At 41.8% G+C, this 16,220-nt stretch overlaps 1 protein-coding gene across 2 annotated transcripts in view; it reads left to right on the plus strand.

Moving 5' to 3' along the window:
* Positions 1–16,220, plus strand: part of LOC306847843 (interleukin-17 receptor C-like) — a 31,396-nt gene that overhangs the window by 8,191 nt on the left and 6,985 nt on the right. The window lies entirely within an intron of this gene.

Consider the following 16,220-nt stretch of genomic DNA (forward strand, 5'->3'; position numbering starts at 1 on the left):
ATCTGTTTAGAGCGAGTCTCCAGTGAACTCAACTCACTGATTCAAATGATCCGTCTAGAGCGAGTCTCCAGTGAACTCAACTCACCGATTCAAATGATCCGTTTAGAGCGAGTCTCCAGTGAACTCAACTCACCGATTCAAATGATCCGTTTAGAGCGAGTCTCCAGTGAACTCAACTCACTGATTCAAATGATACGTTTAGAGCGAGTCTCCAGTGAACTCAACTCACTGATTCAAATGATCCGTCTAGAGCGAGTCTCCAGTGAACTCAACTCACTGATTCAAATGATCCGTTTAGAGCGAGTATCCAGTGAAGATCTGGGTGTAAATTACTAATGTCAAATTTTAGGATTAATTACTATAACTGAAAATCATATTTAGGTCAAAACTGTCAGTTGTTTGCGAACTAAATCTGCTGTAAAGTGTGATCTATTTAAGCCCTCTGAAATGCTTGAATGCATCAGTGTCTCTAAAGTTATGTTTTAGGTAAAAAAACGAAACACGTTCATATTCCCCACTGCTGTAACGTTACCAGTTTTATTAAATTGCTACACATTTAGCCCAGTGTCTGTCTTTATATTGTTTATAAACAATACAATTACAATAATATATATAAATCAACACTATAATTTTTTTATATTGTTTAGATCATCTAGCCGAGTAGACAGATATAAATGTTTATTCATAACCATGCTGACAATAAGTAAATATCATTAGCTGTATGTATGTAAATATTGTATGCTAACTGTCTAGCTAGCAAGCTAGCTGGTGCTAAGTTGAGGACATTTTTAGATATAAAGTCCAAATATTTGTATTCATGCACCTGGATAGATTCCATCTGAAGGAAACAGAAAGGATGTGATGTTCAGAGCATAACTACAGTCATTATCAGAGTGATGCTCTCTGAGGCATTTGGCCAGGGGTGTTTTTACACCACAGACGAGGTTTAAGAAGAAAAAAAAAATCATTATCAAAATATAATTATATTTTCCTTAAAATGTTCTTCCTATCTTCAGGCCTTATTCTCGTGTCATATATAACAGTGACGTTCTGCAAAACGACAAGCTTTAAAACACTTTTTTCTTACTGGTGAAAATGATATGGTCAGATGTGTTTTCTGTCAGGTACCTGGCAGTGTAAGCTTATACAGTAAACAGTACTGTGAAATACATAGTTACAATTTAAATCAGCTGTTTTATATAGTAAAATGTAATGTATTTCTGTGATGTGCAGCTGTATTTTCAGCATCATTACTCCAGTCTTCAGTGTCACATGATCTTCAGAAATCATAATAATATGATGATTTACTATCAGTGTGTCACGTTCCCTCTCGGGATACAAGGAGCGAGGAGACGTAGGAGTACCAATAATCCGTTTTATTGATGAGACGAGGAGCATGGGGAGAGACGAACACAAATGACGTTAAGACCGGACACAGGGGCTAGGAAACACAGGGCTTATAAACACAGGGAAATTAACGAGGAAGAACAGAAACAGGTGAGGGCTAATCAAACGCAGGGCTGGGGACACATGAACTACTAATTAACTAATCAACAGGGAATGAGGACAGCCAAATAGGGACACGAGAGGAGGGGAAACACAAGACAAGGACTGACATTACGCCCCCCTCCAGAAGGCGTGTCCTCACGCCTAACTCCATCCAATGGGGAGGGGGGGTGGGCGCTCTGGAGGCCATGGCGGGTCAGGGGACTCGGGAGGCCACGGCCCTATTTTTCCGGACCTGAGGGGTTCTGTGGCCTTGGCCCTTGGCCCGGCCACACAGGCTGTGACCCTCTTACTCCCCCCCAAAATTTTCTTGGGGAAGCTCCCCCCTGGGAGCCACAGAGGAGCGGACTCTGTCGGGCGCTCTTGCGGCGCGGACTCTGTTGGCCGCTCCTGCTCAGGAGGGCTGGACGGAACCAGCGGGAACTCAGGAGGGCTGGACGGAACAAGCGGGAACTTGCGAGGAGCCGGCACGGGAGGGCACGTGCGAGGAGCCGGCACGGGAGGGTACGTGCGTGGAGCCGGCACGGGAGGGCATGTGCGAGGAGCCGGCACGGGAGGGCACGTGCGAGGAGCGGCCGGGACCAGCGGAGACGCAGGAGAGCTGGGCGGGACCAGCGGAGACGCAGGAGTCCACCTGCGAGGAGCAGGCACAGGAGGGCGCTCTGGAAGCGCGAGTTCGCGGGGGCGCTCTGGAAGCGCGAGCGGCGGCGGGCTCGGGGGAGTCGCGGACGACGACGCACTGGCTCCGGCTCGGGCCCGGAAGTCTCCCAGACACCGGTATATCCCTTCCCTCCAGGTCAATCCAGTGGTGTCTGGGAGGTCCATGGGGTAGTTGCAACAGGCTCCGAGCCGGAACAGGTGGAGGATGGCCGCGTCGTGCAGATCCGTCACCGCGGCGAGCCGGCAGAACTCCCCGGTGTACTCCACGAATGGGAGATTACGCAGGAGAAGAGCGCGGAGGCGGGCGGCGAATTCCATCGCCGCGGAGGGAAAAACAAACGGGAACAAACAAAAACTGTTTCAAAACAGATAACAAAACGGGGGAAAAGGAGCGCCGCTTACTTTGTCGTTCCGGTCTTCTGTCACGTTCCCTCTCGAGATACAAGGAGCGAGGAGACGTAGGAGTACCAATAATGGTGGCCGTTTCTCAATACCAAGTTCGCAGAGTCTGGACTTCCGTCCTTTCGAGTTTGGACTTGCCAAGTTCGACTCAGAAGAACAAACTCTCGAGGACAGGAGGACGAACTGAATTCTGGGTTATGGCCCGTATCAAGTCCGCACAAGTCACCTCTCGATGCATCCTCGGTATGAATGAATGAATGATGCATTTATATAGCGCTTTATTGTGTATTGCTGTACACCCAAATCGCTTTACAATCATGTGGGGGGGGTCTCTCCTCAACCACCACCAGTGTGCAGCATCCACTTGGATGATGCGACGGCAGCCACAGTACCACGGCGCCAGTACACTCACCACACACCAGCTACAGGTGGAGAGGAGAGAGTGTCATTGAGCCAATCAAGTGGATGGGGATTGTTAGGAGGCCATGATAGACAAGGGCCAGTAGATTGGCCAGGACACCGGGGTTACACCCCTACTCTTTACGAGAAGTGCCATGGTATTTTTTTTTTAATGACCACAGAGAGTCAGGACCTCGGTTTAACGTCTCATCCGAAAGACGGTGCTTTTTGACAGTATAGTGTCCCCGGTCACTACACTGGGGCGTTAGGACCCACACAGACCACAGGGTGAGCACCCCCTGCTGGCCTCACTAACACCTCTTCCAACAGCAACCTAGTTTTCACCGGAGGTCTCCCATCCAGGTACTGACCAGGCTCAACCCTGCTTAGCTTCAGTGGGCAACCGGTCTTGGGCTGCAGGGTGATATGGCTGTGGCTTTATATATCGGTAAAAGGGGCGGATCAAGAACACATCCGGGGATTTGAACTGGACTTGGCTAGATGTGAACTTTGAATTGGAACAGTACTTCGGCAGCGACTGATGACGTTTCACAAGTCCACAAGAACACAAGTACAGACAAGTACGCATATTGAGAAACGGCCGAGGACAGCCAAATAGGGACACGAGAGGAGGGGAAACACAAGATAAGGACTGACACAGTGTTGAAACTGTTGTGCTGCTTCATTTTTTTGTGGAAAATGTGATACAATTCAGTCTTGGGTAAGATTAAAAAATATAAATTAATATTTTTCTTCAACAATGTTGAATTAATCAAAGATTATAGAATACAAAAAGGGACTTTGATTAAATTGATTTAAGTGGCAGTAAAGATATTTACACTTATTACAAAGTACTTCTATTTCAAATAAATGCTGTTCTTTAACTGAGAACCATTATACTAATAATAAAACCATTATTAATAATTGATCACAAATAATTACTGATAATAAAAGCAGAAAATTAGGCAGCATTAGAATGATTTCTGAAGGGACACTGAAGACTGGAGTAATGATGCTGAAAATACAGCTTTGAGCACAGAAAAAAATTACAGTTTAAAACATCCTAAATAGAAAAACACTATTTTAAGTGTAATATTTCATAATATTATGCTATTGTTTTACTGTATTTTTGATCCAATAAATTCAATCTTCTTTCAAACAAATAATTAAATAATTAAAAAGCCTTAATTATTTCAAACTTTTAACCACCAGTGTGTGTATAAAATAGGATAATGACTGTGAATTAATAAGCAAATTATATTTTTATTAGGCCTATAATATAAATCACTTTCCTATGCACAGCACTCAAAAGCAAAAGTCTTCAGATTTACAATGTTCTAGAGTAAGATTGAGAATGATTTTTATAGATTTTTAACACGTGAAGAAAGTAGATTTACATGAACTCTTATCTCTTGTCTGCTGAAAACGGCATTATTGCCTACATTATGACTATTCGAATAACGGCATTAAAATCGGAGAAATATGAAAAACTCCTATCTTCTAACTCCTTTCTTCTCCTTCTGTCCCCTCACCGAGGCAGAAGTATCCAAACTTCTCCTCTCCAGCCATCCTACAACACGTCCTCTCGACCCGATCCCCTCACACCTTCTCCAAACAATCTCTCCCACACTCTTACCGGCACTCACACACATTATCAACACATCTCTCCTCACAGGCATCTTCCCCACAGCATTCAAGCAGGCTCGGGTAACCCCACTGATCAAAAAACCTACATTAAACACTTCCCTTTTAGAAAACTACAGACCTGTCTCTCTCCTTCCATTCGTAGGGACAACACTCTAACGAGTTGTCTTCAACCAGCTCTCACTGTTTCTTTCACAGTACAACAAACTGGATGGTAAACAGTCAGGTTTCAGGAGTGGCCATTCAACAGGGACTGCGCTACTCTCAGTCACTGAAGCCCTGCGAACTGCAAAGGCTGATTCCAAATCATCAGTCCTCATTCTGCTGGATCTCTCTGCTGCTTTTGACACTGTCAATCATCAGATTTTCCTGTCTACCCTCTCATCACTGGGCATCACTGGGATTCCACTTCGCTGGTTTGAATCCTATCTCACCGGTAGATCTTTCAGGGTGGCCTGGGGAGGGGAGGTATCCAAACCACATCAACTGGTCACCGGAGTTCCTCAGGGATCGGTTCTTGGACCCCTCCTCTTCTCCACATACACTACATCGCTGGGTCCCATCATACATGCACATGGCTTCTCCTATCACTGCTACGCCGATGACACACAGCTCTATCTCTCTTTTCAACCAGATGACCCAACGGTAGCTGCACGGATCTCAGGCTGCCTGGCGGACATCTTGGCATGGAAGAAAGAACATCACCTACAGCTCAACCTGGCAAAGACGGAGCTTCTTGTCTTCCCTGCCACTCCGACTCTACAGCATGACTTCACGATTCAGTTAGGCTCATCAATGATTACCCCATCAACTTCGGTCATAAATCTTGGTGTAATCTTTGATGACCAGCTGACCTTCAAAGAGCACATTGCAAAGACTGCTCGATCCTGCAGGTTTGCACTACACAACATCAGAAAGATCAGGCCCTTTCTGACAGAGCATGCTGCACAACTTCTTGTCCAGGCCCTTGTCGTTTCTAGACTGGACTACTGCAATGCTCTTCTGGCTGGTCTGCCATCAAACACAATCAAACCTCTACAAATGATTCAGAATGCAGCGGCACGACTGATCTTCAAGGAGCCCAAAAGAGTGCATGTCACACCTCTCTTCATCTCCTTGCACTGGCTACCATGGCAGCTCGCATCCAGTTCAAAACACTGATGCTTGCGTACAGAACTACCACAGGCTCAGCACCCTCCTACTTCCACTCACTATTACGAACCTACATCCCCTGCTATGATCTGCTAGTGAGCGACGCCTTGTGGTACCATCACAGCGAGACTCAAAATCACGCTCCAGAACAATCTCGTTCACCATTCCTGGCTGGTGGAATAATCTTCCCACCCCTATCCGGAATGCCGGATCCCTGGCAATATTCAAGCAACAACTGAAAACTCATCTCTTTCGACAGTACTTGACTTCATCCTAAACTCAAAAAAAAAAAAAAGCGTACTCTTTCACTCTATCTTTCTCTCCCTCCTTTACTAGCTTGTACTTATTTGAACAATGACTGAGACTTGGTGTTATGAGCACTTCCTCTGTCTGATTGCCTCTTCAAGATTAATCGCTTTTTGTATTCCCCAATTTTTTTTTAATTACTGCCAAGTATGGTGACCCATACTCGGAATTCGTGCTCTGCATTTATCCCATCCAACGTGCACACACACAGCAGTGAACACACACACACACAGCAGTGAACACACACACACAGCAGTGAACACACACACCCGGAGCAGTGGGCAGTCATTTATGCTGCGGCGCCCGGGGAGCAGTTGGGGGTTCAGTGTCTTGCTCAAGGGCACCTCAGTCGTGGTATTGAGGGTGGAGAAAGCGCTGGACATTCACTCCACCCACCTACAATCCCTGCCGGCCCGAGACTCGAACCCACAACCTTTGGATTACAAGTCCGACTCTCTAACCATTAGGCCACGACTTTTATCCAAAGCGACTTACTTTTATTTTATTGGATAAAAGCGTCTGCCAAATGACTAACTGTAAAATGTAAAAGGCCAGTAGTAGTTTGCATTCCTGAAAATTAATGTCTGTCGTTTAACTAAACGTTTGGCAAATATTGCTGAATTGTCTCTCGTCATGTTTAGCTGCTTATATCTTACCTCTCAGCTCGCATTCACTCCCAGTGCTCGCAGCTGAGCGTCTGTGAGCAGTAAACCCCGCCTTCTTCACTCTGATTGTCTGTTTCAAACATGTTGACACTGATGAGCTCTTTTGAGCCGAGCACGCTATACTTTTTGAATGAAGTGGGCCGCGCGAGCCATTCGTCTGGGCCGATGGAAGGATATATGTACATTTACTAATAATCCATGTTTTATATATATTACGCATCTGTCATCGTTTCACGAATCAGGCCATGATGATATTTCTATGTGTATAGTCTTGTCAAAGAATATTTAGTTCCACACTAGTATACGCAACAACAGCAACTTTTATGCTGGTTGCTTTGTTTGGTGCAGCCCTTTCAACCCTGAAACCCATATGGAAATACTAATTATCTGGATTTAATTATTTATGAATATACAAATTTTTTAAAGCTTATCGCGCAGTTGTCATTTAAGCAACATCGCAGAAATTTCAAACCTTCTCTTGTTTTATAGATTTACCATTCCAGTATTTCTCACATCTTGGATTATCACTTTCTTTGGACTGTATATACACCGGTGGACACTTTTATCGTGGGACTTCAACACACTAGGATTCTTAAGGACTGTTTTAGGGTATGATTCACATGGACAATCTACTTTATAACAGTAAGTAATTCTAGTTTTATTGTGTTGTTTTAAGTTCCTTACAATATGGAAATACACTATTTATTCCTTCTACTTTTGTTGTTGTCTCATCTTTTTAAAACACTCATTTTATGTTACAGTTTAATCTGACCCCATTTTAAATCCATGTAATTCAGCCGATAAAGCCGATCGTTACGACCTATTGTGTGTGTGTGTGTGTGTGTGTGTGTCCTGTCCCTGTCTGCTGTGGGCCTTGTTTGTCTCCATATTTACCCTCATTAGTAGCCATAACCACTCATTGGACTGCATTGGCCAGTCCGCCACTGCCAGCAACCCAAGAAATGCAAAGAAAAAAACTGAGTTCACCAACAAGGCTACATGGATACATGGACAAGACTTTAACAAGAACAGAAGAAAACCCAAGGGCTTATATACAGGTGCTGGTCATAAAATTAGAATATCATGAAAAAGTTGATTTATTTCAGTAATACCATTCAAAAAGTGAAACTTGTATATTAGATTCATTCATTACACACAGACTGATATATTTCAAATGTTTATTTCCTTTAATTTCTATGATTATAACTGACAACTAATGAAAGTCCCAAACTCAGTATCTCAGAAAATTAGAATATTGTGAAAATGTTCAATATTGAAGACGCCTGGTGCCACACTCTAATCAGCTAATTAACTCAAAACACCTGCAAAAGCCTTTAAATGGACTCTCAGTCTAGTTCTGTAGGCTACACAATCATGGGGAAGATTGCTGGCTTGACAGTTGTCCAAAAGACCACCATTGACACCTTGCACAAGGACGGCAAGACACAAAAGGTCATTGCTAAAGAGGCCGGCTGTTCACAGAGCTCTGTGTCCAAGCATATTAATAGAGAGGCGAAGGGAAGGACAAGATGTGGTAGAAAAAAAGTGTACAAGCAATAGGGATAACCGCACCCTGGAGAGGATTGTGAAACAAAACCCATTCAAAAATGTGGGGGAGATTCACAAAGAGTGGACTGCAGCTGGAGTCAGTGCTTCAAGAACCACCACGCACAGACGTATGCAAGACATGGGTTTCAGCTGTCGCATTCCTTGTGTCAAGCCACTCTTGAACAAGAGACAGCGTCAGAAGCGTCTGGACTGGACTGCTGCTGAGTGGTCCAAAGTTATGTTCATTTTGCATTTCCTTTGGAAATCAAGGTCCCGAGGCGTCTGCTCCACATCTGAGGCCACTCGTAAGCTCTATGTCTGCTCTGTTACAGCCACAGAGGGCTCTCCTGAACTCTGTCTCCTCTGACATGACCATGGAGGCTGTCCATAACCTCTCTGTGTTTTTTGATCCACTGTTGTGGTTTTCTGCTCCACTTTGGCCACCTGATCCACCAGCTCCTGATTGTTTTAGCTGTGTCTAATTAGTCATGTTAACCCCAGAGTACAGGTGCTGGTCATAAAATTAGAATATCATGAAAAAGTTTATTTATTTCAGTAATACCATTCAAAAAGTGAAACTTGTATATTATATTCATTCATTACACACAGACTGATATATTTCAAATGTTTATTTCCTTTAATTTTGATGATTAGAACTGACAACTAATGAAAGTCCCAAATTCAGTATCTCAGAAAATTAGAATATCAATTAAGACCAATGCAAAAAAAAATGATTTTTAGAAATGTTGGCCAACTGAAAAGTATGAACATGAAAAGTATGAGCATGTACAGCACTCAATATTTAGTTGGGGCTCCTTTGGCCTGGATTACTGCAGCAATGCGGCGTGGCATGGAGTCGATCAGTCTGTGGCACTGCTCAGGTGTTATGAGAGCCCATGTTGCTCTGATAGTGGCCTTCAGCTCTTCTGAATTGTTGGGTCTGGCGAATTGCATCTTCCTCTTCACAATACCCCATAGGTTTTCTATGGGGTTAAGGTCAGGCGAGTTTGCTGGCCAATCAAGAACAGGGATACCATGGTCCTTAAACCAGGTACTCGTAGCTTTGGCAGTGTGTGCAGGTGCCAAGTCCTGTTGGAAAATGAAATCTGCATCTCCATAAAGTTGGTCAGCAGCAGGAAGCATGAAGTGCTCTAAAACTTCCTGGTAGACGGCTGCGTTGACCTTGGACCTCAGAAAACACAATGGACCAACACCAGCAGATGACATGGCACCCCAAACCATCAATGACTGTGGAAACTTTACACTGGACCTCAAGCAACGAGGAAGAGAGGAGAGGCACATAATCCACGTTGCTTGAGGTGGACAGCCTCCATGGTCATGTCAGAGGAGACAGAGTTCAGGAGAGCCCTCTGTGGCTGTAACAGAGCAGACATAGAGCTTAAGAGTGGCCTCAGATGTGGAGCAGACGCCTCGGGAGAATCTGGAGAAATGTATGCAGACACACAAAACGGAGACCGCCATTACAGGAAGCGCTGAGAACAAAGGAATGACCTTTCGGATAGGTAGCTCTGTGGCCACTGAGCTTGAGGGCAATGCCAGCCGCTCACACTGACATCAGTGGTGGGTCCGCCAAACTGAAAGTCAGTCTTCAAACACCTAGGGATTGCCTTTGTAACCTCAGATGCGATGTTCATGACACCCAGAAACCCTGGTGTGGTGTCCCCAAAACGGGTCCAATGGCCAAGATGGTGCAGGCTGATAACATAAGTGCTGGCTCAAGCTCCACGTCCCTCAAGGACCAACACAGGATAGTTGTGTGCAGTGGAATGCTATCCCTAGTGGAGAAGGATCAGATGGACTCTTGCTATATCCATGACAGCGGTCGGTTGTCCTGTAATGTTGGTGAAGGTGCAAACAAGCGGAGGCGATCTATTTGCAGGGAGTTTAATGAAGTAAAAATAAACAAAGAACCAGAAACACAGATAACCTGGAACTAAAACATGGACTGAACAAGTCAGAAGTTAGAAAGAGCTTTATTGCCACGGATGTTTGCACATACAAGAAATTAGTTTTAATGTCACAAGCTTCCAGTACACAGAGACAACAACACACGTAATAAAAATAAGATGAGAATAAAAATACACACGTGTGTATATATGTGTATATATATATATATATATATATATATATATATATATATATATATAAATAAACAAAAAAAGGAAAAATAAATAGAAAAATAAATGTTATTTATTTTACATTCAACAACAGACAAAGCACAAGGGAAACAGAAACACAGGGGCTATTTATACACAGGAGAACAAAAGGGACCAATGAGTTACTATGGGAACTAACAAGAAGATGGATGCGGTCCAATGAGTGGTTATGGCTACTAATGAGGGTAAATATGGAGACAAACAAGGCCCACAGCAGACAGGGACAGGACACACACACACACACACACACACACACAATAGGTCGTAACGATCGGCTTTATCGGCTGAATTACATGGATTTAAAATGGGGTCAGATTAAACTGTAACATAAAATGAGTGTTTTAAAAAGATGAGACAACAACAAAAGTAGAAGGAATAAATAGTGTATTTCCATATTGTAAGGAACTTAAAACAAGACAATAAAACTAGAATTACTTACTGTTATAAAGTAGATTGTCCATGTGAATCGTACCCTAAAACAGTCCTTAAGAATCCTAGTGTGTTGAAGTCCCACGAATGGTAAATCTATAAAACAACTCCTATAATGTAAATCTATAATGTACACTGCATACATTATATAGATGTGTGTAGATCTAATGGGTGTGTGTTTGTGCTGTGAGTGAGTGTGTGTTTATTGGCTGTTTGTCTCTCTCTCTCTCTCTCTCTCTTTCTCTCTCTCTCTCGCGCACATGTGCGTGTTTGGCGTGGTGAGGAGTGTGAGGTGTTTGTTTGATCTTTAAATATTTCTCTTTTTTTTCCATACTTTATGGGGTTCTTTTTCTCACCGTAGTTTAAAATTAATTGTGAAGTAGTAAGAACGTGTTTTTTATTTTGGTTGCATCCATTCGTGGACGATAAACATGGCCTCGCCTTCTAATGAGGGAACGCCGGTTTTCTCCATTGGAAATGGTTGCAAATGTTTTCCCGATCAAATTTGTACGGTGGAGGATGTACTTATGGCTATAGGAAAGATTGTTGGCCATGATAAGATTGTTTCGGCGTCTAGGATGAACAAGGCCGTTGTTGTGTTTTTAGAAGAAGAGAAATATGTGAATGTGCTTGTAGAGAGTGGAATTGAGATGTCGGACACGTTTGTGCAGGTGACACCTCTGCGTTCCTCTGCGACGCGTGTCATAATCTCGAATGCGCCCCCGTTCATAAAAAACGAAGCGATAATAAAAGAACTAAGTCGTTTTGGAAAATTTGCGAGTGCAATTAGAGCTGTTCCGCTCGGCTGTAAGAACGATGCACTGAAGCACGTAATGTCTTTTCGGAGACAGGTTTTCATGTTTTTGCAAGCACCTACAAAGTTTTTGGAAGTGTCTTTCCGTATACAACACGGTGAAAGCTCTTACATGATTTTCCCAACAACGGAAAGTATGCGATGTTTTGAATGTGGGGATTTAGGTCACAAGAAATTGTTTTGTCCTCACAGAAAACAAAATGTGGAGAAAAGCGCAGAGACTGAAAACATTGAAATGAGAAATCAGTCGGATCTCGGTAAAACGGACAAAACTGATAAAAGACCCACGCTTTTAAAAGAGACGTCGGTGCAATCGAAAAATAAAAAACAAAAAGTACAAAATGAAAAACAAATTGAGGAGACTCAGGATAAAAACCCAACTAACAGTGGACGTACTCATTCCCTTGAGAGGAAGAAAGGACAGAAAGTTGATGTCCTGAAGTTTTTTCCTGATGCTGCCAAATTCTTGAGGTCAGTTAGGAGTGTACAGAAGAGTGTAGGTTGTGACGTCATATCAAAACAAGAGATTTCGTTTGAAGAAACTGGCTACAGTAGTTCGTAAAAGTTTAAAAGGAAAGAGAAAGAATAAACAGGTTCACATGGTGATGAGTGCTGCTCTTATCTTTTTCCTTCTGTCTTTTTTCTTTCTTGTTTCTTTTCCCCTCATTTAACATGCAAATCTTAAGAGTTAGTTCCTTAAATGTTAATGGAGCGAGGAGTAGAGATAAACAAGCCTTATTAACTGAGTTTCTTAAGCTTAAAGAATCGCATGTAACTTTTTTACAAGAAACTCATAGTGATGAGAGTAATGAGGCAGATTGGGGATTGTGTTGGGAGGGCAGTTACTCTTTAAGCCATGGAACACATTTAAGTGCTGGGGTAGCCATACTTTTTTCACCTTACCTCAATGTGGATGTATTGTCAAGCGTAGAATTAGAAAAAGGTCGCCGCCTTGTTGTAAAAACAAAAATTGATGAATACAATTTTATATTTGTTAATATTTATGCTCCAAATGGAAGTGCAGATAGAATAATTCTATTTAAAAAACTGAGTGAATATTTGAGAAATGTAAATGCTGATGATTTTCTAATAGTAGGAGGTGACTGGAATTGTACAGTTGATTTTACATTAGATAGGAATAATACTGAACCAGATTTTGAAGCGCCTGCTTTGTTAAAAAATGTTATCTTTCAAAACAATTTGTTGGATGTGTGGAGAGAGGGGAATTTAAAAGTAAAAAAATATACTTGGGTAAACATTTCACAAGGGAGAATAAGTGCAGCTAGATTAGATAGATTATATGTTTGTAAGAGAACTAATAACAGGATTGTGGCTGCGAACATTGTACCATGTAGTTTTTCAGACCATCATTTTGTTTCTTGTAATTTTACTTTGTCACGAACTCAGTGCAAAAGTCCTTACTGGAAACTGAATGTACGTTTATTTCAGGAGAAAGACTTTATTGAGAGATTCAAATGTTTTTGGGGTTTTTGGGTTTCTCAGAAAGGTGAATATGAAAACTTAATTCAGTGGTGGGAATTGGGAAAAACACAAATTAGAATTTTTTGTCAACAGTTTTCTTCTTTCTCTACAACACAAATTAAGAGAAAAATTAATGAATTAGAAAAGGAAATAGTACAGATTACTTCGAATGTGGTGCTGCAACCAGATACTGTAATGACTGAGAACTTATGTGAGAGAAAGAATACTCTTACATCTCTTTTACAAGTGCAAGCTAAGGGGGCACTTATAAGGTCACGTTTTTTGTCAGTACGTGATATGGATGCACCAACTACATATTTTTTTAATCTTGAAAAAGTCTCAAAAAAGCAGAGTGTAATGCATTGTCTGACATTCCCAGATGGGTCTAAAACGTCTGACCCAAAGAAGATGAGGAAAATTGCTGTGGACTTATTCAGAACTCTTTAGAGCTGAAAGCTGTGATTCACAGAGTACATCGGACTTGTTTGAACAACTTTCTACTCTTAATGAAAAACAGCGAGAAAGCTTGGACAGTGTTTTTTCTTTTCAAGAACTTACTGAAGCAGTACAACAGTTGAAACCGGGTCGTGCACCAGGTATTGATGGTCTGCCGGGGGAATTCTATAAAGTCATGTGGGGAATCCTAGGTAAAGACTTCTATGAGGTGGTACAGAAATGTTATGAGGAACAATATCTTCCCAGGAGTTGTCAGAGGGCTGTTCTTGTTCTTATTCCCAAAAAAGGAGACACAAGTCTCATGAAGAACTGGAGACCCGTTTCCATCCTCACCACTGATTATAAAATTCTGGCAAAAGTTTTGGTCAATAGACTGAAGTGGGTTTTGGGTAATATCTTTCATAAGGATCAATCATATTGTATTCCGGATAGAACTATTTATGATAACATTAGTGAGAGATTTACTGGATTATTGTAAATTAAATGGTACCAATTTAGGTCTTCTTTCATTAGATCAAGAGAAGGCATTTGATCGTGTAGATCATGAGTATTTATTCAGAACACTAAAAGCTTTTGGTTGTGGTGATGGGTTTTTATTCTGGATTAAGACTTTGTATACAAATGCTTCATGTTTAGTGAAAATTGGAGGAGATTTAAGTCCACCAATTCAAATGCAAAGAGGAATCAGACAGGGATGTCCTTTGTCTGGTCAGTTGTATGCATTAGCAGTTGAACCTTTGTTGTGTTTATTTAGGAGAAATGTGTCTGGTATATGTATAGGAAATAGTATTCATAATGAAATTAAGCTCACCGCATATGCAGATGATATTACTGTTTTTGTCAAGAATCAAAAAGATGTAGACACAATTAGTAAGTGTCTATGTTTATATGAAAAGGCATCATCTGCAAAGTTAAATTGGAGTAAAACGGAAGCTTTGTGGTGTCTTGAACATTCAACAGAAGTCTTACCAGTCATTCCTGAAAATGTCAAATGGGGAAAAATAGGGTTTAAATTTTTAGGGATTTATTTAGGAAGTGAAGAGTTAAAAAAAAAGAATTGGGAGAATGTAAAGGATAAAGTATGTGCTAAGTTGTCTAAATGGAACTGGTTGCTGCCTCAGCTATCGTATAGGGGAAGGGTGCTGGTTATCAACAATTTAGTGGCATCCACCCTGTGGCACAGGCTAAATGTTCTGGACCCACCAATGGCAGTCTTGTATCTACCAGTTCATGAAGGAGGACAAGGCCTAATTGATTTAAAATCCAGGTATGCGGCTTTTCGTCTTCAGACTGTCCAACAACTTCTTTACCATCAAGATCAGAATTGGATGGAAGTGGCATGTGCCCTCTTGAGGAGGGTGGGTCGTCTGGGTCTCGACAGACATCTGTTCTTAATGAACTTGAAGAATATGGACCTTAACGGACTCACATCTGTTTATGCTTCAGCTTTACAAGTGTGGCAGATTTTTTTCTGTGGAAAGAGTTAATGTCTGGAATTTGGAAGAACCTTTGTTTTTTAATGGACTTTTGTCTACTGAACTGCTGAATTCAGCCACTCTACGTAATAATTTGATAAAAGCTGGCATTTGTAAGATTGGACATTTAAAGATTAACAACCAGTGGTTTACAGCGGAAGAATTGCATCATAAAACAGATATTCGGTCTCTTCGAGTTCTTCAAAGATTGCTGGAGGAAATAAAGAATCTTTTGTGTCTTCGGATACTAGATTTGGAGAACTTTGAAGGATTATTCCCTGAAATACGTGTGTCTGCGGAAGTGGGAGATTGGGAAGAGGCTGAAGGGAGTCTATTGACTTTTAGAACACCTGAACTTGGAAACTTTGAACTTCTTTCCAAGAAAACCCTGTATACGATTTGTGTTAAAACTCTTAATCTAAGAGCTCTTGACAAAGTGATCGAGTCAAAGTGGATCGGAGTGGTTGAGCAAGGATCTTCCGCAAAGGGTAGTTGGAGGTCCCTGTTCAAGAGGCCCACTGAAAAAAGATTAGGTGATTTTCAGTGGCGGATTGTACATTGGGCAATAGCCACAAACAGATACAAAGCACATCTGGATCCTTTGCATAGTGTAGAGTGTAGTTTTTGTGGGGAATCTGAAACAGTTAATCATCTTTTTGTTGAATGTTCAAGATTAAGTGGACTTTTTTGGTTGTTAAAAGAAGTTTGCCAAAGGTTAGGTTTTTTGTTTACTAATGGGTTATTTATATTTGGGCCAAAATATAGTGCTGCAAATAAACAAAAAGTTGTATTACTGAATTTTATTTTTGGTAAAGCAAAGATGGCAATTTGGTTAACCAGGAAAAACAAGACTCTTAATTTAAGTGGAGTAGATCCAGTGCATATGTTAAAAGGTTTTATAAAGGGACGCTTGATGCTGGACTTTGCTTATTATGAAATGATCAATGATATTGAGACTTTTTTCAGATTTTAAAGGTGTCTCTCTCTCTCTCTCTCTCTCTGTCTCTCTGTGCGCGCAGGTCGCAACCAACTTGTTCAGGTGCATACCGCCACCTGTCCTGGAATGTGCATCTTCAGGGTTTCATGTACTTTGCATAGTTATAAT

The sequence above is a fragment of the Barbus barbus genome (assembly GCF_936440315.1).
Source record: "Barbus barbus genome assembly, chromosome: 28".
NCBI classification, from domain to species: domain Eukaryota; kingdom Metazoa; phylum Chordata; class Actinopteri; order Cypriniformes; family Cyprinidae; genus Barbus; species Barbus barbus.